Genomic DNA, 24,111 nt, shown 5'->3' with positions numbered 1-24,111 from the left:
AACCAGAACCTGAAATTGGAATTGAAAAAGACTTATTGTGTAATTTAATCCCTTTGACTAGGAAAGGAACAATACAATTTTGGAGCTAAATTTAATTGAGATTTAAGTAGATTCTTTGAAACTCTTCCATTTTTCCTCTGGAAAGCACTAAGAGCTCATCCTTTCAGGAATAACGACGGCCTGTATAATCCACTAGTGCATGGTATACCCTAAATCAAGCTCTCAGCAGCCGCAGTAGGGCAGTCAAAGGCATTCTGACTGAAACGAGAATCTAAACAGCGTTGCAGTGTGTATAAAGAAGGAGGTTAACCGTTTTGGAAAGAAAATGATCAAAATCATAGCTTCTATTCCTATTCTTTTTTATTTTTGACATAGAAAATTTATTCTAGGATTTCATCTTTTACCCCAAGACTCTTGCAGCAATTTCTTAACAGTTTCTGCTTACATAGAACAGTTTTAAAAAAGCATTAAATCATTTTGGCCTGAGTCTATCTGAAGTCAAAGGTATTTTAAAGTACTATCCTCCATGCAAACAATATCAAGATTATAGCAAGGAGACTAGATATTAAAGAATAATAAGGCAATGTGCAAATTAAGCATATTATATTTGACTTCCATTGAGGACTTCCATTGAGGACTTTGCCACTTATGTAATCCAACTGAATAGGCTCCATAAATCCACACTTTCCAACACATAGTTTTCATACATCAGTCTGTGATCAAGTAACAGCAGACCGAAGCAAGCTTTTTAAGAAAGGATTCCAGGGACTGAATAAGAATTTATCTTACCTGCTTTTTCCTTAAGAAAGGAGGTCCACATGTCACCTGTCATTATTTCCCTTCTCTCCCCATCCTACCTTGCCCCAGTCTTCAGGGACTGAATTGAAAGAGAGGGACAATGACTGAATGGTGTGGCTACTTGAGAACTTGTTCCTAAACCCCACGTCTCCTGGTCTTAGCTGGCTTTCTGTTCACAGGAAGTTATTTATGCTATAGGTGGGCCGAGTTTACAATAAACCACAGAAGTGGTATCGTGTTTTTACAGATGGGAGAACTGACTCTGAGTGATATGCTAAAAAATGTATGGTCAGTGACTAAGTTGGCACCACACAGGGGCCACCAAGGATTGTGAAAGGAACTAACACAGCCCTCCCAGAAGATCTACAGTAATTTCAACTTAGGTGTTCTTAGAGGTCCTTTGCCACACCTCCTAGATCTGATGAGTGAAACCCTTGTTTGTGAAAGGGTTAGGAATCCTGAGCAGATGAACAGCAGAATCTAGTAAAAAACTCTAAGAAGCCTTCATGACATGTTTTGAAGAAGGAGATGGAAGTGTGTGTGGTGGTGGTATTCGGGATTGACAAAGGACCTCTGTGGATAGTGAGTATACTAGAGTGAAGTGAGTATGCTACGTGCTAAAATTCATAAAGCTATCAGACTTTGCTGAAATCAAAGAGTATTTTTTGTTTCTGTTCAAAGGCGTGAATCACCATGTTAAGCTGCTCATAAATTGCTTGAAAGGGAGTGATCCAGGCTCCGTATGTTAGATGACCAGACAGCTGCTTACAAGTAAGAATTTGCCATTGTGTAAGAAAGGTCCTAAAACTTGATATGCCTATAATCACATGATATGCCTATAATCACATAGCAGTAATATCCCAGGAAACCCGAGTAAACCCCATGGAAAGAAATATGCATAAGTGAAATACACATGAGAGATGGAAAGTAGACAAATCTTATTAGAGATGGCTAAATATTCTGTTTTCTATAGAAAACAGATATATCTGAGAAGAAAGATTGCCTTTGTCCCTTTTTAACTTTTCCCAATTTTGTCTAAGGATACCATTGATAGTATTTTGAAACCCTTATGGGAAGCAAATTTTTACTCTCCATTTAATTACTGATATTGTAGCTACATTTATGGCATTTTGTGTGGATATTTAGCAATATATATTGTAATTTGTAATGATAAGTATGAAGAATTTTATTTCCCGGCAAATGGGTTGGGCTAGTGCTTTTGGTCCTTGTTTGACTGGTAGATATTATTGCTAGTTCTTCATTATCTTTAGAAGGAACAGTACTTCTGGGTAGGATATTTATTACACAGAAAACCCCCAACTTCATTTCAATATGCCTAGAAACTCAGCCTTTTATCACATTTGCTAACAAGTTGCAACAGATGAGTGATTTGTTACCCAGAGAAATAGCCACAACACATTAAGAAGAAAGTGGAAGAAGCTGAGAGCTTGGATAATCCATCAGCTAGTTAATTCACACCTGAATAATTGAGAGTTTGCCTTGCAGTTACTGAATATTTATGAAGGTTCCACAATATGTTGAAAAGTAGGTGCACCAAGTAAAAATAACCTAAATAAAACCAATCTGCACACAGTTTATGTTTAATATGAATCTTGCTACCTGATTGGAACAGGAGAAATAGGATGTGTTTTCAAACCTTAGTGTGTACAAGAACCATGAAGAGGGTGTGTCTGCTAAAACTGCAGATTTCTAGAGAAAACTCAGAGATGCTCCTTGGGAATATGGATTTTTTTCATTTTATCCCAGATGATTCTGAAAGCGGGTGGTCTAGAGATCTCTTTTGGAGAAAATATCAATGTAGCTAGTGACAGGAAAACCTTATTTCCTAGGAGTCATAAGATAAGAAATCAGAGAGACACAGACCAACAAACTGAAGAAAGAGAAGCAGCCGAAAAGGAATGCCTGTTAGCATAAAGGAGAGCATCGGCAAAAAGAAAGAAAAAAGGATAAAGGCAGATAATAGAATAACGGTACCATGAAAGAACTTAGTATCTTAGAGATTTGCTGTAATGCTGTGATGTCTGTGATTTAGTGTAAATTACTCAGTGTACCTTACACTTTAGATGTGATGACCAGTTGGAATTGGTCACAGCTCAGTGACCAGTTGAGTTGGTTACTCACAGCTTTTTGGAATCTCACAGCTCAGTGATGGCTCCCTAGCATTCTAAAACGAAACCAGGACTCCAGAGGAGGTTGATACAACTAATTAAGCTATTTATACTGGATCAATAACAGAAGCTTTAATAATTAGCATGATAAACATCAGAAAAGGAATTCCATTGGTTAAATTAGTGAATGGTTGATTAGCATAATGGGTTTAGAAGCATATCCTCAATGATGAGACTAGTGGCATTCAAGATATGTGTATTAGTTAAAATATTTTGGCAATAACTTTCTTCTCTTAAATAATCAGAGTATAGGAATGCAGAGAGGCCTATAGCTGGGCTGTCACATAAGGGATGGATTTAATCTCTTAATACTCCATAAATGTTGCGACACTTAATCTGAACATGTCTGATTGCCTGGCCTGTGAGGCTGTAGAATCCTGGCCCTCTGGATGTTGTTTTAGGCTTCTTCAAATTATATATGTATATATTTTTTTTACTCCACCCAGGTGAGATATTTAGGGATCCCTTATAAGAATGAAGAGTTGGGACTTCATTATCTCCCAGAACAAATTGTACGAACGTCTCATTCCTGTTTGTTAATAAATATTGATATGTGAGGCAGAATTGTTCTGATTTGCTCTAATTTTAACTTGAAGCAAGTCTGTGGGGGTGGTTGCTCATTCTCGTCACCTCAAATATTTTGGTTGGTACAGCTGCTAAAAGTGGTTATGAGTTGTCATGACCTAATTGACAGAGACCAGTTCTCGAGACAAACATTAAAAAAAAACAAAAAACAAAAAAACTTTCTTGGGAGAGGAATGTGGTGAACCTGCTCTTGGTGACTTTTCTCTTGTGAGAAAAATTTGATAAAGCAGCCTAGAGTTTATATGCTCTCCTCTGTAAGGCAACTATATTTATTGTTCTACTCTTTCTGTCCCAAGAAAATATGAAAGGGTCAACAGAAACTTGAATAGAAGTAACTTCCAAAGGCATATAACTTCTACTGTATCACTCACTTCTCTAATTTGCTCCATAAAGAGCAAATAGGAGAAACTGGGAAGAGCAGAATTTTGACCTTTCAGACATCGGTCTACTGTGCTCTCCAAAGGGCCATGATCTTCATGTTATTTAAGACCTTGCCTAGGCTATTCTCTACAAAAGATACCTAAAAAAAGTTTGACTGTCTCAGTCCTTTCAATCTCCAAGTAACTGCTGGTAAAAAAAAAAAAAAAATTAAAAGCTAATCAGAAAACTCTAGTTGTGTATTCCTTAACTTTTTTTGCTTAAATATTTTAAAGTGATCAGATACTTTCAGCATATATGCCTAGAAAAAAGTTAAATCCATTAATACCTTTCATATTTATTTATATACAGGCACTCTGACATGAAAATATTCAAATGTGTTGCATGATAACTTATTTTTTTTTCCTTATGGTGTTAAGTAAATGAGAAAATGGAAATGTTGTATCTATATCTATGTATCTATAGCAATATCTTTCCCAAGATGATACTGTATGAGTTAAATTCAGAACATGTAACCCAACAGACTTCCATGTTGAATGGTAAACGTATCTACGAGGTCATTTCAAAATATTAGAGTCAAATTATGGAGAAGCAGTTTAATTAAACCATAGACACTTGAATGTTTAAGAATGGTATTCTAAAATCTCACACTTTCAATAGAAGTAAATGATTTAGTTTGGGTATTCCGCCACTTTTACTGTTACATGATTTATTAGATAATGTTAACATGCAGAGTGCGAGATGTCTATAAATAACTTTGTATACATTTGCCACAACTTGCCAGCTAATTATCATTTTGAGATATGATGGTTCTGATTAATAAATCAGAAGGGAAACTCAATTATGAATGCATGCAATCAAACTTCATATGCAAGCCAAAATAAACCCGGCATTTGTAAGTCAGAAGAACCCATTAGGGAAACTAATATAGTAGTGTTCCAAGGCTACATTGTGTGGAAAATAATGCTCTCCTGTTTAATGGAAGAGCGTGCTTAAGAGATAGTCTATCTGGAGTATTGCTTAAGACAACAGGACACTGACTCAAGTAAAGGGCTCAAGTCAAAACAGAAACGACAATGTCTCCTACTTTTTGCAGTTGAATTAAAGGAATATTTATTGAGTAACAAACTAAAGCCTCTTCTACAGAGGCCTGTTTTTAGATCAAGAAAAGACAACCAATAAATGCTTCTGATTTCAAATATAGGGGATTTTTATGCATTTAACTGTGTCTCTCCACAATTCCTTTGTTGCAGTTTTAACCCCAGTACTTTAGAATATGAACTTACATGGGAATAGGGTTACTACAGATGTATCTAGTTAAGATGAGGTCATACAGGACTAGGGTGAATTCCTAATTCAGTATAGCTGACATTCATATAGAAAAGAGAAATTGTGGACACAGAGACATGCATACAAGGATAATGCATGTAAACGTGAAGGCCAAGATGGCGTAATTCTTCTACAAGTCAAGGAACATCAAAGATGGCCAGCAAATCACCAGGAGCAAGGAGACAGGCATGAAGCAGATTCTCTCTCAGCTCTCAGAAGTAACCAATCCTGCAGAGTCCCTGCTCTCAGACCTCAAGACTTCAAAACTGTGAAATAATAAATCCTGTTGTTCAAGTCACCCAGTTTGTGATATTTTGTTACAGCAGCCCTAGCTAACTAACACAGGTATAGACATTGCAAGGGAAGAAACAATCTCTATCTTCAAAGTGCCTACAAACAGCTGTTCTCATAGAAAAGTCTGTAGAGAAGTCTGTTGGCAGAGTTTTTTCATTTAAATGGTGAAAGTCAGGAGCCTCAAAACAGAAGTAGGTAAAAGGGAAAACATATGTTACCCAGAGCTGAATTTTAATGAGGCTGAAGATGAAGGGGACAGATGATTCAAAGCATGAATGTGCCTTCTTAAAATAGTTGACCATGAGCTCAGGGTTGGGAAGATCAGTGAACAAAAACCATGTGTAAAATTGTGTTGATGAGCTATACCAAGAATAGGAAAAGTGGCGTCAGTAGGAGAAGTAGAAGATTAAGTGGTTACAGAATTCTTTTCCAAGCACTTCTCTTTTAGCTCTAGATTTGGGTAGATGTACACTCTTTGAAGGACAAATGTGAGGATGCTGGATCTTTTTAACATGACAATATATGTTTTACTATAAAAAAAGCATGTAGCACTTTCCTGTTAATCTTTCAAAAATTCTTTAAATTATTATAAAATATTTCAGACAAAAAATGTCACATAAAAACTAATATGTAGATTACTCATATATCCACCACCTGGCTTTAAAAATGCAGTATTTCTGATACAGTTGAAGCTCCAGGGTTTCCGCTTCTGGATCTCCTTTGTTCCCCTAACTACCACAGCCAATGCCTCCTACTCTGAACTTGCTGTTATTCACTCTCAAGCATTTCTTTTTTGTATTCCCCCTGCAGAGTCATCCAGGTCAGAAGCAAGAATGCTGGAGTCTTGATGCCTCTGCCTCTTCCAGTGGCAGTTACTGGTCCAAGGCTGTCCCTGGTGGGATGTAAATCCCAAGTTGCTTCTCAGGTCTTCTTGCTGCAGGCAAAGTAGATGCCAGCAGTCTTCAGGACAGTCTTCTGATAAAGCCCCAGATGCTGACTGTCGGAGCAAAGGTTTAACTGAGCAGGACTCAGTGGGGTTTTCCTGGGGGTAGACTGTCTCCTGTCTTCTGCCTGACTCTTGTTTGTAGAAAAACTTTACCCTCCTTGGCCTTCCCTGAGTTCCAAAGAATAAATCTAATCATAGAAGTGAGAAAATGAAGAAACAAACAAACAAACAAAGAGCCAAGCAGGACAAGAAAAAATACTTTAGCCATTAAATAAAGTTAAACACCTTTAGTTATTCTTCAAGGGTCTTAATGACCCGGATAACCACAATGGTGTGGTCACTCACTCAGAGCCAGATATCCAGCAGTGTGAAGTCAGGTGGGCCTTAGGAAGCAGTACTATGAACAAAGCTAGTGGAGGTGATTGAATTTCAGCTGAGCTAATTAAAATCCTAAAAGATGATGACGTTAAAGTACTGCATTCAATATGCCAGAAAATTTGGAAAACTCAGCAGTGGCCACAGGATTGGAAAAAGTCAGTTTTCATTCTAATCTCAAAGAAGAGCAATGCCAAAGAATGCTCAAACTATCGCACAATTGCATTCACTTCACATGCCAGCAAGGTAATGCTCAAAATCCTTCAAGCTAGGCTTCAACAGTACGTGAACTGAGAACTTGCAGATGTACAAGATGGATTTAGAAAAGGCAGAGGAACCAGAGATCAAATTGCCAACACCCATTGGATCATAGAAAAAGCAAGAAAATTCCAGAAGAAAACATCTACTTCTGCTTCACTGACTATGGTAAAGCCTTTGATTGTGTGGATCACTACAAACTGTGGAAAATTCTTACAGAGATGGGAATACCAGACCACCTTCCCTGTCTCCTTCAAAATCTGCATGCAGGTCAAGAAGCAACAGTTAGAACTGGACATGGAACAATGGACTGGTTCAAAATTGGGAAAGGAGTACATGAAGGCTGTATATTGTCATCCTGTTTATTTAACTTACAAGCAGAGTACATCAAGTGAAATGTCGGTGGATGAAGCACAAGCTGGAATCAAGATTGCCTGGAGAAATATGAACAACCTCATATAAAGAGCCTCTTGATGAAGGTGAAAGAGGACAGTGAAAAAGCTGGCTTAAAATTCAACGTTCAAAAAATGAACATTATGATATCTGGCCCCATCACTTCATGGTAAATAGATGGGGAAACAATGGAAACAGTGAGAGACTTTACTTTTGGGGGCTCCAAAATCACTGCAGATGGTGACTGCAGCTGTGAAATTAAAAGAAACTTGCTTCTTGGAAGAAAAGCTATGACAAACCTAGACAGCATATTAAAAAGCAGAGACATTACTTTGCTGACAAAGGTCTGTCTAGTCCAAGCTATGGTGTTTTCAGTAGTCACATACAGATGTGAGAGTTGGACTCTAAAGAAGGCTGAGCACCAAAGAAGAATTGATGCTTTTGACCTGTGGTGTTGGAGAAGACTCTTGAGATTCCCTTGGAAAGCAAGGAGATCAAACCAGTTGATCCTAAAGGAAATCAACCCCAAATATTTATTGGAAGACCTGATGCTAAAGCTGAAGCTCCAATACTTTGGCCACCTGATGCAAAGAGTCAACTCATTAGAAAAGAACCTGATGCTGGGGAAGATTGAGGGAATGAGAAGGGGGCGATAGAGGATGAGATGGTTGAATGGTATCATTGACTTAACGGACATGAGTTTAAGCAAACTGGGAGATAGTGAACGACAGGGAAGTCAAGCATGCTGCAGTCCGTGTGATCACAAAGAGCTGGCTGACAACTGAGTAACAACAACAAGAGCTATAGATAGTACTCTGAGCCATAACTTTCGGGTTGTTTTGCTGAAACCACCACCAGGTGGAAGAAGTTAACTGCATGCTGACCAAAAGCACAAAGACCCCACAGGAATCAGACAGAAGGTTGATGATATTTACTCCTGACTACCTTACTACCAACCAGTCAGAAGAACGTCCATGAGCTGACCATACACCTCACAACACTCTCCCTTATCCTGTCTTTAAAAACCTTTACCTAAAGCCATTGGCAGGTCTGAGTGTGTTTTAGCATTAGCTGCCTGTACTCTTTGTTTGGCGCCTGCAATAAACACTGCATTTTCCTTCACCACAATCTGTTGTCAGTATATCAACTTTACTGTATGCAGGCAAATGGACCCAAGTTTGGTATGGTAACAAATGCATATTAGGAACCTGGGTACTTAACAATGGTAAAAGGAATAAGAAATATAGGAAGCACAATGTCAATATCTACTACTGCCCCATCACATGGATACATCATGATTTATTTTCTTGTGGTTGGATATTTAATTCAAGTGACTATTTGTTCCAGTTTTTAAGAGTAGATGCTAAGAATGACATTAAAATAGAAATTTTAAAGGCATCTTTAAACATTCCCTAAAGACTTACTTTGTTTTTGAATTTAAGAAGTAAGTCTCTCATAAAGTCCTCCTCTATGAGAAATCAGCTGAAGAGGTAGAAGACTGTTTACTCAGTACTGTCAGAGATGAAGTGATCTGGGAAATGAACTAGAACTCCTTCTCACAGTGGGAAACTTGTCTTGATGCCTTAGGTCCAGATGCTCCAGGTGAGGGCTCTTTGCTGAAGTTTGGGGCAGGGACTTTGTCCTGGCCTCATAAGATACCCTCATGAAAGAAGAATCTTCTATTTCCCAGGGCAATTTCAAGTCCTTTAAACATCCAGTTTATACCTTGCTTAATCCTCAGTTACTTTGTTCAATGTTTTAAAACATATGTTTCATCTTTATTGTCTTTTTTCATTACTTGTTCAATTAATATTTAATATTTAATTTTTTTTCTTTTCCTTAGTGGGAATCAGGGTATATCTGCAAAAGGGGACAGACTGATTGACCAAACTCAAGACAAAGAGGATTGGTATTTGTTTTTCCTTCCTCATCTCCCACCTCTTCCCACATGCTTAGTTCTTAAATCTTGAGAAACTAAAAAGATCTCTGTCTCCTATTTGAGCTCTGGATGGCCTCCAGGACATAAAAGGAAGTCCTGTGGGACAGAATGGCCACCTGAATCATACATGCACAATGCTTTTGACATCTTGACAATACACCAGAGGGAGTAAGTATAGTTTTCCACTCAAAGAACACATTACTTTTCACTAATTTGCCAAAGAGCACTCCAAGCAGTGCTGATTTGTCCATGCAATTCACAAACTATGTATACAAAGACTACAAGGACATCCAGGAGAGGAAATCCAACTGTGTAAATCTCCCAACTTGAGCACACTTGTTTAAGTTCCAAAGAGAAATTGTGAAAGAGGTGATGGGGTAATGTTGTTTAAGGAGGACCCCTTAAATGAAGGCAAATCTTGTTGCAATTTTATCTTTAGGATCTTTTCATTCAAGTATTAGAATTTCCATTTTAATGACCTGGCTTAAGGATAAACAACTAACATACAACCACAGAAAAAAACCAAACTGATATTTCGGGGAAAATTTAACATATCTCCCTGTTTTCAGCTCTTTAGGAGATGATTAGTGTGATGGATTGAATGTTTGTGTTGCTCCAAAAATTGTATGTTGAAGCCCTAACCATCTCAAGCAATGGTATTCAGAAGTGGAGGCCTTGGCGTGTTATTAGGATTGGATGCGGTCATGAGGGTAGAACCCCAATGATGGCATTAGTGTCCTGATAAGAAGCAGAGAGCTCTCTCTCTAATCATGTATGAACACAGTGAGAGGGTGGTTTTCTACAGGCCAGGAAGAGAGCTCTCACCAGAGAATTGAATAAGCCAAAGCCTTGATGCTGGTCTTTCTGCCTTCAGAACTGGGAGAAATAAATTGCTTAAGCCACTCAGTCTACGGCATTTTGTCATGGCAGCCCAAACTGATTAAGAGAGTCAGGTGAAGAAAATTTCTAATAGGTATTTTAGTTTAGATGTCTGAAAATCTGATTATATGCTTAAAAATTAGAATTTGCAGCTTGAAAATCAAAGTTTTATAAACTATAAAATAGCTCAGTAATAGGTCTTCATCCATCATAAACTCCATGTTCTATGAAGTTTCTTTAGTGTTGGGATCCACTGGAGGAGCTCTTAAACTATGCTAACAACTTTCTTAGGCCTTAAGATGAACATGAGGGTTTGAGACACCTCCAAGTAAGCTGACCAACATCAGGGGGCTCAGTTCTTACAATTCTTTTTGCTCTGAACTTCTTTTGATAATGTTGTACCAAAAAAATCTTTATCAATATTTTCTATCTATATGAAAAATGCAGCACATATTACGAGGACTCAGAAATACTGTCAGTGCTATGGAACTACACAAAGAGATGTTATTTCTGGATTTACAAAGACAGCAGGGAACTAGTATTTTCCACTTTATTATAGGAAGTAACTCTTCTTAGAAATTCAGTGAAAAAGGCTGCATCTGACATGAACTTTGAGCAAGTGAATTGATAGAAATGACAAGACATAGAAAGGAGTCATTGAAAACTGGAAAAGGAACTCAGATTAGACCAAAATAGACTATTATCTTAGATACTTTTTATGAATTCTTTACTGATAGAATTTTATATTAGAATACTATTTTCTTGTATTGAGTAGACTTATGATTAATGTAATGTCTGATAAAATGCATTTTATTTTCGTAATGTAGGTTCAGGGCATTTTAAGTAATCCTTTTGTCTTCCCCAAAGATCTAGAATTGAAGAAGAGTCTCCAGACATTGTCATCTATTGATCCCTTCACTGGCAGAGCCTCTGTGACTATGACAGCTTAGATTCTCGGTCAGTACAGACAACATCAGGTAAGAAGTCACCCTACGGAATGCTGTTTTAATGGGGCATATTTCTGTCACATGGTGCCACAACCATGTTTCATTTCTGTTTTCCTTATTCTTGTTTATTTCTTGTAAATTGTGGCATAACACCGCTTATCCTCTTGTGTACCTTGCACTTTTCTGGGAAAGTTATATTCAAGCTACGTACACTGAAGGATAGGACTTTACAGTGTGGTCCCAAAACCTTTCAAATCACAACGCTCATCTTCATCTGGGCCGTGCTTCCCGTCAATGTGAAAGGCAAGATGGCCACAATTTAGACAGTAAAGGGACATGAGGCGTTTTAAAAAACTTCTATTAGAAATGTGACCCTGGTTAGCCCTAAAAATTCAAAGCTAGAAAACTAGTAAAAATGAATATATAGCAATATTTCAAAAATCAAGAGAACAGTACAAAACACTACAAAGGAAGTATAATGAATATTTTATCTTAAGATTGTTATTATAACCTTTTCACCGGCAATGTTTTATAAGTTTTCAAGAGTAGGAATGTAAAAATAATATTTAGCCAGAAACAGAATTCAAAATAACAGAGAAAATATCCTGCTTTGTTCTTTAGAGTTCCTTATATTTTCTTGTTTCAGGATGAGGAATAAAAATTCAAATAGTTTTCCACATGATCTTACTAGGTGCTAAATTGGCTTGTATTTTTTCTGGACTATTTCTAACACTTGAATAAATCTGTAATAGTGTTGGGGGGATGGAGGAAATTCTTACTTGAACAAATGTCTAAATTCTGGGATTATATAACCTGTGTATAATTTGTGGTAAACCAGGACAATGTTTTATTCAAAGGTAACTTATGTATTACCACCCTCATGTCCAAAATAAATGTGGAAAAACATATCCATAAACTTTGTATCATTTATTTCTCTAAAATAGAATACTAGTAATAGAATACTAGAGCTTGTAGTTGCTATTATTTTCTCTGGTAATTTTCCTCACATAACAGAAAATCCACTTGAGTAGTTTATATTTCAATACTCTTTTCTGGTTTAACCCTTGACCATTTCTCTCTTCATTAACTAGGGTTTAATCAAGTTGCTGTTTTTTAATCTACCCTTTCTCCCCTTGTATGTATCAATTAGATATAGGCTACTGTGCCCCAATCTGCAGAATCTGTCATTGCTTTGACTCTTCCAAGAATCATGCTTGCCCTCCTGCCCTTTGAAACATCTTCAAGTTCTCTGAAATGTCCTCAAAACCATGAGTTTCATTTATATGCAAGAAAACTTAGCACTGGCATTTAAAAATGTCAATGAAAAGTCTGCATGTTTTATTTTCTTTTCCACTAAGTTTCTTTCTGCTTCTTTGTCTTCCACCCAATTTGTTTTAAACTTGCTGCTTTCACTTACTTCAACAATCCTTCTTCTGACTTTACATTTAATCTTTTCACTGGGATTATTTTTCCACTAAAAACACCGACTGAATTTTAAAGTACAGTATTGGAATCCCAATGTAAATGTGGGTAACTTCTCAGTTAAATATTAGAAATTAGTTTTCTCTTATCCTTCCTTCCTTCCTATGGGTAAATAGTTCAGAGTTATTAAGCTTTAGTAAACAACACATAAGTCGAATCGTGTAAACTAGGACTTATTAAATTGAAATGTACATCTTCTATCTCACGCAATACTAAACTAAGGAAAATATCCTTTGATTTACGAAAAACTTTTAAAATGTCCTGTGTCCCAGGCATTCACCACAAGGGGGCATATGTGTACAAGTGTTTCATGACCCTTTGGTAGCATCATTTTATGATGATTATGTGCAAGTATTATTTTGTTTTATCATGCTTTTATGTCTTTTTTTCTAGTATGTGTGCTTTTTATAAAGTGATCCTAAGACTATAGCACTTTTTAATGTTGAGTGTGGAGAATGAATTTCACTGTAGAACCAGAAGATATATTCTAGGCTAAAGCTCTAGAAACTGCAATTCCAGCAGTTTCTTCTATTTCCCATAAATCATATTGGAGTTCAAGCAAAATCTAATCATGTCCAAGTACACTGAAACCTCATAAACTTTAGAGATATTAAGCATTCAATGGTATATTCTGAAATATACATAACTGTTTTAAAACTCTGAGATAAAATTCAGCACTAGGTCAACTACATGGCTGCTGAGGAGTTACCCAAGTTTTGGCCACAGGTTACAGTTATTTCATACAGTTACAAGAATTTACAGGCCTTGCATAAGTTCCCAAAGAGGGGCATACATTTCTACATCAGTCAATAAATGACAGTTCATTGGAAAAAAAATGACCATCACAGATAACCTAAAGAGAAGAAGCTATATGAAGGTAGCAAAGTGGAGGCTACTGAGGTCATTAAAACAAAGGTTAACAATGGAATAAAAAATTAACATCAGGGCTAACAATTTCACTTTTTACTAGTAAGCATATTTTATACCATAAACCATCTCCTATAAGAAACTGAAACAAAATGCTTGGGTTACATGGAATATATATTAAAAGAATAAGGTCTCTTAGTGTGAACACCATCCATGGCTCTCAACTTCCCTTTATCCCACCCTTTTCCCACTATTTGGAAAAATCTTTTACCTGCTTGTGACTTCTGTCTTATTTAACAACATGTAAGGCTGGAGGAGGAATAATTGGATATGTGTCTAGATTATATTAGGGCAGTTAAGCAAAATGGGCTTTCAGATGGCCTGTTTCACAAACACCTGGGTGTTTATTAAAAACACAGATTTCCAGATCATGCCTTGCTACTCCTCCCCCAGACCGATGGAATGAAAATGACTCTCTGGGGCTGGGAATTGGGAATTAGCATTTTAAATAAGTGCCTTAGGTGATTTTTTATGCTGTTCATCTTAATAGCAGCTATAATTCATATTTTAACTTATTATCTTGTTGATTTTTATATATCTGTAGAGAGGAGACAGTTTTAACAAGTCTATTCAAGATGTGGCTATAAATTCCAAGTTTATCACCCACTGTGCATTCTACCATATTATGTCTATATTGTTTTCTTCATTATTTAACGATTCCATTTACATACTGGCTTATTGTAATGTCTTGATTATGAAATTCTATGGAGGGTGGGGTGTATATGAGGGCATATAGTTTATCCCTTGCTTTTACTAGTTATTTTCTATTAATAATATAACTTGGTTCTATTGAATTTATGCTTTTCTTAGTAGCAGTTATTTTTAAAGGCAAATATGTTTGCAACTTAACCAGGAAAAGTGAGAAAGAAAAGAGAAAGAGATCTTGGCTCTCAGAAAATTATATGCTATAAACACTAAAATTAGAAATGTTGCCTTCCCTTTACTTTTATAGCATATAGGAAAAACAAAGTTTTGAACAACTAAAAAGAACAAGGTAATAATTTAGTTTCTATTAAAAAAGAGAATTAAGGATCAGAATGTGTTAGAACCCAAATTATGCAAAATATTCAGGCAAGAGTAATCTCGAAAACATTATCTTTATGTATAATTCATTTAGCAGCTGCCTATTTGTAACATATTATACATTGATTAAGAGCATGGTTAAACAACTGAATGATGTGCATGCTTCATATAATAACACTCTGTTCTTATTGCAAGTTTAAAGAAGCAAAACTGGGAATAGTGAAACTTGGTGTGTTTATGTTAATTAGAACAGTCATGATCTGAATAATGCTAATAATTATGGAACATGAATGCATTCAGAGCTGTTCCTTGCAGAGCAAGAGGTCCAAGGAGAATTTGGGGGAAGTTCTTTGCAGTGGCCTGTAAGTAAACCATGATGCCCTAAGAAAACATGATGAGTAAGTAGTGAGCATAAAGCAACCAAGGGGTAGTCAGTGATAAACAGAGAAAAAGGGGAAAAAACATTTATTTCTTAACAAGGATGCAGATAAATTTTTCAGTGTTTGAAATTCATTTCTGTGTTTCTTGAAAGTACACTTCACAATTCGATAGCACTTTCTCTAGCTTTTGATTTCCTAAGGACTGCTTATAAGCTTGGAAAAGTTGATGATTGTGGGGAGTAATGGTAGGCCCTGGGGCGACAATTAAGGGCCAGGTATTGAATTTGAAACTCTGTGGAAGAATCTGAGGCTTCTTGGAATATTGCCCAGAATTCCATTTAAAAAATCAGTAATGGTAATGTTCATTTCCTTAATCTCTTCATCGCTCGTTTAAAATTGTTGCCCAGTGAAATGACCTACAGCCATCTTTTTGTTTAGAAAAGTTACATGAAAACAATGGAGCAAACATGTTGCCTATTCACTTGTCCTGGCACTGTCCCAGGAGGTATTTCTCTATTTCTATAACACACATTGTTTCTTTCCCTTGGCATGAATGTAAAATATTCATTGCAGAATAATTTTAACAGTTCAATAAACAAAGGAAAAATAGACATTTTGAGATATCCGTGCATTTGTAATATGTATTACCAGAGACTAAGAGATCATTCTCCTTATTTCTCAAATCTTCAGAGACTTTCAGCTACTGCTAACCATTACCTTCTGCATGGGCTTCAGAGATGAGAAACAGAAGGAAGTTTGTATACGACAAGAGAGAAATTGCAGTGGGAAGTTTTGTAATGGAAGGAGGATCCAATAGTGGAACAGATTCTCTCCTTTAATAATGTCTTGGCAATAATTAACTGACTTTGTTTCCAACGTACTAGCCATATGATTGAGCACATCACAAGTTCTTTGGCCTCAATTTCTTTACTTGTTAATAAATAAAAATAAACACACTTTGACACACACACACTCACATATATTGGTAGAGCTATTGATACAAGGTATCCCAACTATCTTCGCCACTCTGTTTTCTATTCCAGCTTACACCAAGCTTCCATCATTTCTTGTCTAAGGGTTCAAATGCATCTTTTGCTCTTTCTCTCTCTGACCCTCTACAATTCATTTTCAACATATCAGGCAGAATGAGCTCTTGGAAAATAAAATTTCTGTTACATCATCAGGTGCTTAAAATTTTCCAATGTATTCCTTTCCACGACCTTCAAGTTTTAGTTTCCTACCCCTTTCCCTGATCTCTTAGTGGGTCAACCATCCTGGCCTTATTCCTACTTCTGAACTATGCCAAACTTGTTCCCTAAGATTTAGGATCTGTATTTCTTTCCTTTCACCATAGAACATCTGGCTTCAGATCTTTTCATGGCTGGTACCTTTATAATTTTCAGGTCTCATTTCAAATGACACCTCATTAAAGAAGTATTTTCTGACTGTGCTTCCAAGGTAGCTTCTCAAGTTTATTTTTTATAATTTTATTATATATCCAGCATCTGTCACTAAGATTGAGATTCCTCTCTCTCTTACTTTTAAAACTTCATTTATTATCGTTATGTTTTTTAAAAAAAAATGTTTATTGTCTTTATAATAAAGATTATCAAGGCTGTAAGCTCCATAAGAAAAGCTTGTTTACTGCAATATCTTCAATTTCCAGAACAGTACCTGGCACATAGAAGGCACTCAAGAAAGGGGTTGTATAAAGTCTCTCAGACTGTAACTAAATGTGATTATTTAATGTCTGTCTTCTCCACAGACCAGTTTAGCATCCAATTATATTAAGAAGTACATGTTAAATGAATAAATTATGATTACTGAATCACCAAAGTAACTGTATATTTATAGTCTGCTTAGATAATCTAGTCCGTTTGTATGACTGAGGTGACATTTTAATCACTCATGTTTTCATGTTCTTATATACATTATCTATCAATCTGGAGGTTCTCTTATGTGTTGATTACTGTATCAGAATGTCTGCAGGTACAGGTCACAGAGTCACAGAAGGTCCATTTCTCAGGAGCATAAGTAAATAAAGTATTTAACTGAATTATAAACAAATAACCAGAGTAAGTGGATTCTGTATGGACACAGACACTTAACATTTTCACTAGATAACTAGGTTCTTTTGTGCTCTACCTGGCCATCTTGAGCACTGGGTTTGTCTCCTTAGGCTTGTTGCCTCAGGACTGAAAGACGGCTGTCACAGTCCCAAGCCCATGTCCTTTCAAAGCTATATTCAAGGCAACACAGAAAAGAAACGGCCAACGCTACAAAGCTCTCCATGTAAGTCTATTTACAGTAGACCTCAACCCCCAAAGTTTCTCCAAAGTTGCCAAACTCACTTCCCTTTACATTTAAATGACTTTTCAAAGGATAAAATTTAAGTGTCAAAGGAGAATGGTATGAATATGTACAAATTATGATTTATATTTTGGGTCTGAGTTCATTATCGACATCCAAATAAAGATTTTATTAGCAAGGAGAAGATGACAAGAGAGGCTATGTAGGCAGCTAACAGGGCCTGCCATAAACAGCATAAATAACTGATAATCTTTTTCAATTTATTTGCCATTGATGTGAAGCTCCTTATACTGGGAATAAGTAAGCTTTTTCACAGAGCTTTCATGTGATTTATACTATATTTATAATGTTTTTCTTTCCAGTCTTCTATTGTCAGAGGGGGAAAAAAGGCCTTTTTTTTGACATCAGAGATGAAACTGGCAATTAAGCATTAGAATGACTTCATTTCTTAAGATGGTATCTCTGAAACTCAAGGGCTAAAGTCAGCAGCTTTGTGTACACTGTCTTATTTTGTCTTTTTTCTGCACAAGCAAGATGGGCCAATGAACATGGTGCTTTCCACTTGCTGAACATCTGCTGATTGATCTTCCTCAGTAAATCAATTTAGCTTGGGTTGGTTCTAAAATCACTAGGAGCAGGGAGAATAACTCTGAATTAGACAGTGTTGGATGTTGCTAAAACAAAAACAAGCAGCACTTGGTATTTCCTACAATTTATGGTTAATCATCAAGATGTAGGCCAAACGTCTTGAGATTTGTGACTGGCCTTCGATTATTCCTCATTGATTAGCATTACACTAGAAGGGCTGGATATATTTCAGATGTTTGCAGGTATTAAAATATTATGTACTCTGTGCGTTTATAAACAATTTGTCTTGGGTCTTGTAAAATTTTCCCTTCTGTGAATACCCTGACCCACTGTTATAACGGCTTCAATGTCTGTAACATTTTCTGCTGTCTATTGTAATTTTTTCCTCTTCTTATGATACATTAAGGATTGTTTTAGGTTTACTCATTTGGTGGGTTATGGTTAACAGTCATATCAGGGAAGAAATTAATGTAATTTTACTGAAAACAATGTGCTTATAGTTTCAATCCCTTTCTTCCATTTTCCTTATTAGTGTCATTATCAGCAATTAACTAAGCAGACACTAAGTAGTATATTAATCTTGCTGTTGAAAGCATTAAAACATGTAAAAGATAAATATCCTGCTCTCTAGGGTTTTATAAAAAGCTAAAGGGATTCATTACTACTTGTAATTACGACTTGTAAGTCACCCCAAACCTTGAGAACTGGTCAGCAATATTAGTTTCTCAGTGGTCTCTTGTCTTCAATAATGCCTTCCAAGGTCTAAGGCCTTAGAGTCGTTTCTTTAAAATGCATAGAGGAAAGACACAGGGCTGACATCTACAAAGGGTTTGCTTTTGTGCATGCTTTGCACAAATGACAGATGGTTTTCCCACAGTGTGGCTTGGCTTCTTAACGGTATGCATGAATGAACAAGATGGTCCTCTCTAGCTTCAAGATTTCTTAGAGCTGTTTGCACAGTCCTTTTCTGTTCTGTGTATGATAATCTTCAAACCTTCTTCACGTGTTTCACTACCAAGACCTCTGTGATGATCACAAATCCTTATTTCCTAAGCTCCAAAGATAAGACTTTTTAGGAAATAATTCTTGATATTATCTGTGCTATTGTTGAATCCTATTTCCATCTAATGCTTTGTTGTTCAGCCACTAAGTCGTGTCTGACTCTTTAAGACCCCATAGACTGTAGTACTCTAGGCTCCTCTGTCCTCCACTGTCTCCCAGAGTTTGCTCAAATTCACATCCGCTGAGTTGGTGGTGCTATCTAACCATCTCATTGTCTGCTGCTCCCCTCTTCTTCTGCCCTCAATCTTTCCTAGCATCAGGATCTTTTCCAATGAGTTGGCTCTTCATATCAGGTGGCCAAAGTACTGGAGCTAGAGCTTCAGCATCAGTCCTTCCAATGAATATTCAGGACGGATTTCCTTTACAATTGACTGGTTTGATCTCCTTGCAGCCCAAGGAACTCTCAAGAGTCTTCTTCAGCACCACAATTTGAAAGCATCAATTAATGCTTGTCTGCCATTGTCAATTCACCCAAGGAAGTGTATGCCTCCTGGCAGCACTGTACCAGAAAACTACCATTAAGATGTTTGGTCTCTCAGCCTTGATCCAAGCCGGTATGTATGATGCTCACTTCTTCAACAGTTATTGGGTATCATTGGGTATTGTTGCTCTGCACGTAGCACATGTTCTCTCTGGTTTAGCGTAAAGCTTTGTTGCCCTTTCAACTCCATTCTTGTGGATTTGCTTTCTGGCATTTGGACTCAAAATCTGGATACATTAGTTCTGGAGAATATAGTTTTTAAACATTAGATCATTAGAGTACCCCTTACAAAAGCTTATACTGACAAAAATTAATAAAAACTGTCAGAATTTCTGACTATGAATTAGTCCATCAAATAAACACTGGTTGGCTCAAGGGCACTTTTCTACCCCTTTGAATTAAGGAAACCTAAAATTGGCATACTGATTTCTTTCCCTTCAGCTAATTACAATGGTCTGCATATTTGACTGATTTCGACTGACTTCTATCATAATATCCTTATCCGTCAGAGGGCAGACAGAAGGAAAATCACAATCACAGAAAACTAACCAAGCTGATCACATGGATCACAGCCTTGTCTAGCTCAATGAAACTATAAGCCATGCTGAGTAGGGCGACCTAAGAGGGACAGGTCATGGTGGAGAGTTGTGACAAAATGTGGAGAAGGGAATGGCAAACCACTTCAGTATTCTTGCCTTGAGAACTGCATTTACAGTGTGAAAAGGCAAAAAGACATGACACTGAAAGATGAATTCCCCAGGTTGGTAGCCGCCCAATATGCTATTGGAGAAGGGTGGAGAAATAGCTCCAAAAAGAATGAAGAGATGGAGCCAAAGCAAAAACAGTGCACAGCTGTGGATGTGACTGGTGATGGAAGTAAAGTCCGACACTGTAAAGAACAATATTCATAGGAACCTGGATTGTTAGGTCCAAGAATTAAGGCAAATAGGAAGAGTTCAAACAGGGGATGGCTAGAGTGAACATCGACATTTTAGGAAAAAGTGAACTAAAATGGACTGGAATGGGCAAATTTAATTCAGATGACCATTACATCTACTACTGTGGGCCAGAATCCCTTAGAAGAAATGCAGTAGCCCTCATAGTCAACAAAAGAGTCCAAAATGCAGTACTTGGGTGCAATCTCAAAAACGACAGAATGATCTCTGTTCATTTCCAAGGCAAACCATTCAGTGTCACAGCAATCCTAGTCTATGTCCCAACCATGATAGCGTTATCACTCACTTACAGCCAGACATCCTGGCATGTGAAGTCAAGCGGGCCTTTGGAAGCATCACTATGAACAAAGCTAGTGGGGGTGATGGAATTCCAGTTGAGCTATTTCAAATCCAAATGATAATGCTGTGAAAGTGCTGCACTCAATATGCCAGCAAATTTGGAAAACTCAGCAGTGGTCACAGGACTGGAAAAGGCCAGGTTTCATTCCAATCTCAAAGAAAGGCAATGCCAAAGAGTGTTCAAACGACCACACAATTGCTCTCATTTCACATGCTAGCAAAGTAATGCTCAAAATTCTCCAAGCTAGGCTTCAATAGTATGTGAACTTAGAAATTCCAGATGTTCAAGCTGGATTTAGAAAAGGCAGAGGAACCAGAGATCAAATTGCCAATATCTGTTGGATCATCAAAAAGGCAAGAGTTCCAGAAAAACAGCTACTACTGCTTTGTTGACTATGCCAAATCCTTTCACTGTGTGGATCACAACAAACTGGAAAATTCTTCAAGAGATGGGAATACCAGACCACCTTACCTGCCTCCTGAGAAATCTGTATGCAGGTCAAGAAGCAACAGTTAGAACCACACATGGAACAATGGACTAGTTTCAAACTGGGAAAGGATAATATATTGTTCTTTACAAGGTTATACAAGGCTATATATTGTCACCCAGCTTATTTAACTTATATGCAGAGTACAACATGCAAAATGCCAGGCTGGATGAATCACAAGATGGAATCAAGATTCCTGGGAGATATGTCAATAACCTCAGATATGCAGATGATACCACTCTTATGGCAGAAACAAAGAGGAACTAAAGAGCCTCTTGATGAAAGTGAAAGAGGAGAATGAAAATGTTGGCTTTAAACTCAACATTCAAAAAACTAAGATTATGGCATCTGGTCCCATTACTTCATGGCAAATAGATGGGAAAACAGTGGAAACAGTGACAGGCTTTATTTATTTTCTTGAGCTCCAAAATCACTGCAGATGGTGATTGCAGCCATGAAAGTAAAAGACGTTTACTCCTTGGAAGAAAAGCTATGACAAACCTAGATAGCATATTAAAAGGCAGAGACATTATTTTCTGACAGAAGTCCATCTAGTCAAAGCAATGGTTTTTCTAGTAGTTATGTATCGGATGTGAGAGTTGGACCATAAAGAAAGCTAAATGCCAAAGAATTGATGCTTTTAAACTGTGGTGTTGGAGAAGACTCTTGAGAGTCCCTTGGACTTCAAGGAGATCCAACCAGTCAATCCTAAAGGAAATCAGTCCTGGATATTCATTGGAAGGACTGATGCTGAAGCTGAAGCTCCAGTGCTTTGGCTACCTGATGTGAAGAAAAGACCTTGAAGCTGATGCTGGGAAAAATTGAAGACAGGAAGAGAAGTGGATGACACAGGATGAGATGATTGGAAGGCATCACTTACTCGATGGACATGAGTTTGAGCATGCTCCGGGATTTGGTGATAGACAGGGAAGCCTGGCGTGCTGTAGTCTGCGGGGTTGCAAAGAGTCGGACAGGACTGAGTGGCTGAACTGAAATGAATTACAAAAGTCTGTATATTTGACTGATTTTGACTGAGTGATATCATAATATCTGTCGAGTAAGAATTGCTTTTCTAGAAGAGTCAGTTTATTATTTGTCCCAAATGGCAAAGCTCCTTTCTTAGTGATGAATTTGGTTTATCAAGCCAGGATTTTATTGTTTTTCATTCTTCCAAGGTTTATTTGTTCACCACTTTTTTATTGAAAAAGTTATTTAAATCTTCACATTATAGTCTTCTGATAACATAGCTATTTTTCTCCTGTTTTTCTTTATATTTAGGCTGCTGAATTACATTTACCTAGAGGAAACTGTCATTTTCTTTTCTTGAATTTTTCATTAAAATTCTGTGCAGAAACCTGTCCTTATTTCTATTTGTGCTAATGATATGTAGCTTGGTGGGAGCTACTAGGTTTCACGGTCCTGTACCCAAGAGTGACTTTGTGCCTGAGGCTGTCATGTCACTTCCATTCTTTGCTTCATTAAATCTTAAGGAACAATTGAAGTACAAGCCATTCTTCAGGTTGGCCTGGCTCACCTACACAGACTTAGTGTAAGATGCATTTTACCACATGGTATTAATATCTTAGCACAGTCTCACTTCTACCATTGATGACTTGATGGACAGAGAATCTTGTGATAGGCTCTCAAAGCATAATATTTCATTTTTCAAAATAAAAAAAATCAAAAATATTTCTCACCACAGGTTCTTTTATTTAGTGCATTGGATATCATATGATTTTAAATGAAAGTGTTTAAAAGATTTTACTGCATAACTTTTAACAGTAACTCTTTTATTTAAAAAAGATAGAAGTGAGTGAAAATTCATATTATGTTTTACTAGCAGGTAAGCATCATCTCCATGCAAATCTCAATTATTTATGCTAAAGTGCTTAAAGGAAGAATAGTGAATGATCTAAAATACTTTTATCTTACTTTCATTAAAAATATCTACTCTTAAAGCTGGACACATCTTAAAATTTAAAAATTCACATCAAAAAGTCAAGTCAACTTAGAAACACTTGAATGAGGTAAAGGAGGAAGGATGCTTAGATCTCCCCCCAACAATATGAAAACAACTATATGAAATAGCTATATGAAAACTATATGAAATGCATGTCCCTCATGCTCCTCTATTACTTGCTTTAAATATCTCCATGTTGGGTATAGAGCATGTCTTCTTTAATTATCTCCATGTTGGCATGGAGTGACTCTTCTCATATATTATGCAGAATAGGGGAGGTTAAGAGTTGGAGCTTGGAGAGATCTTACTAATTCAAAGTAAATAGAATTAAGATATTAAAAGAACTGTGATTATGCAGGTTATGTATTGTCAATAGTGAGAGTCTCAACAGTTCAACTAGGAATGTCCTTATAAGGAAATAACACTATCAAGGAGAAAAGCAAAGTTTGTCTTGGATGATACAAAGTGAACACAATTGAAAGTCGGAATCAAGGAATTTTATAAGTTTTACAGATACTGTGGTAAAATGATTTTTCCATTTCATTTTGGTCTTTAAAATATAAGAAATGGAGCTACTCATTTTAATTAAAAAAAAAAAAAAACAAAAAACCCTGGATAGTAACTGCCATTACTGTCGTTGTTGTTTAGCTGCTCAGTTGTGTTTGACTCTTTGCAATCTCATGGACTGGGCAAGAATACTGGAGCGGGTTGCCATTTCCTTCTCCAGGGGATCTTTCCCACCCAGGGATCGAACCCACGTCTCCTGTTATGGCACGCAGATTCTTTACTACTGAGCAATCTGAGA

General features: G+C 36.9%; 1 protein-coding gene across 1 annotated transcript in view; it reads right to left on the bottom strand.

The window, feature by feature from the left end:
* EPHA6 (EPH receptor A6) overlaps positions 1 to 24,111 on the bottom strand; it is a 962,333-nt gene that overhangs the window by 124,008 nt on the left and 814,214 nt on the right. The window lies entirely within an intron of this gene.

This window comes from Cervus canadensis, chromosome 27, assembly GCF_019320065.1.
Source record: "Cervus canadensis isolate Bull #8, Minnesota chromosome 27, ASM1932006v1, whole genome shotgun sequence".
Taxonomy (NCBI): domain Eukaryota; kingdom Metazoa; phylum Chordata; class Mammalia; order Artiodactyla; family Cervidae; genus Cervus; species Cervus canadensis.
This window is presented reverse-complemented; position numbering and strand designations above follow the sequence as displayed.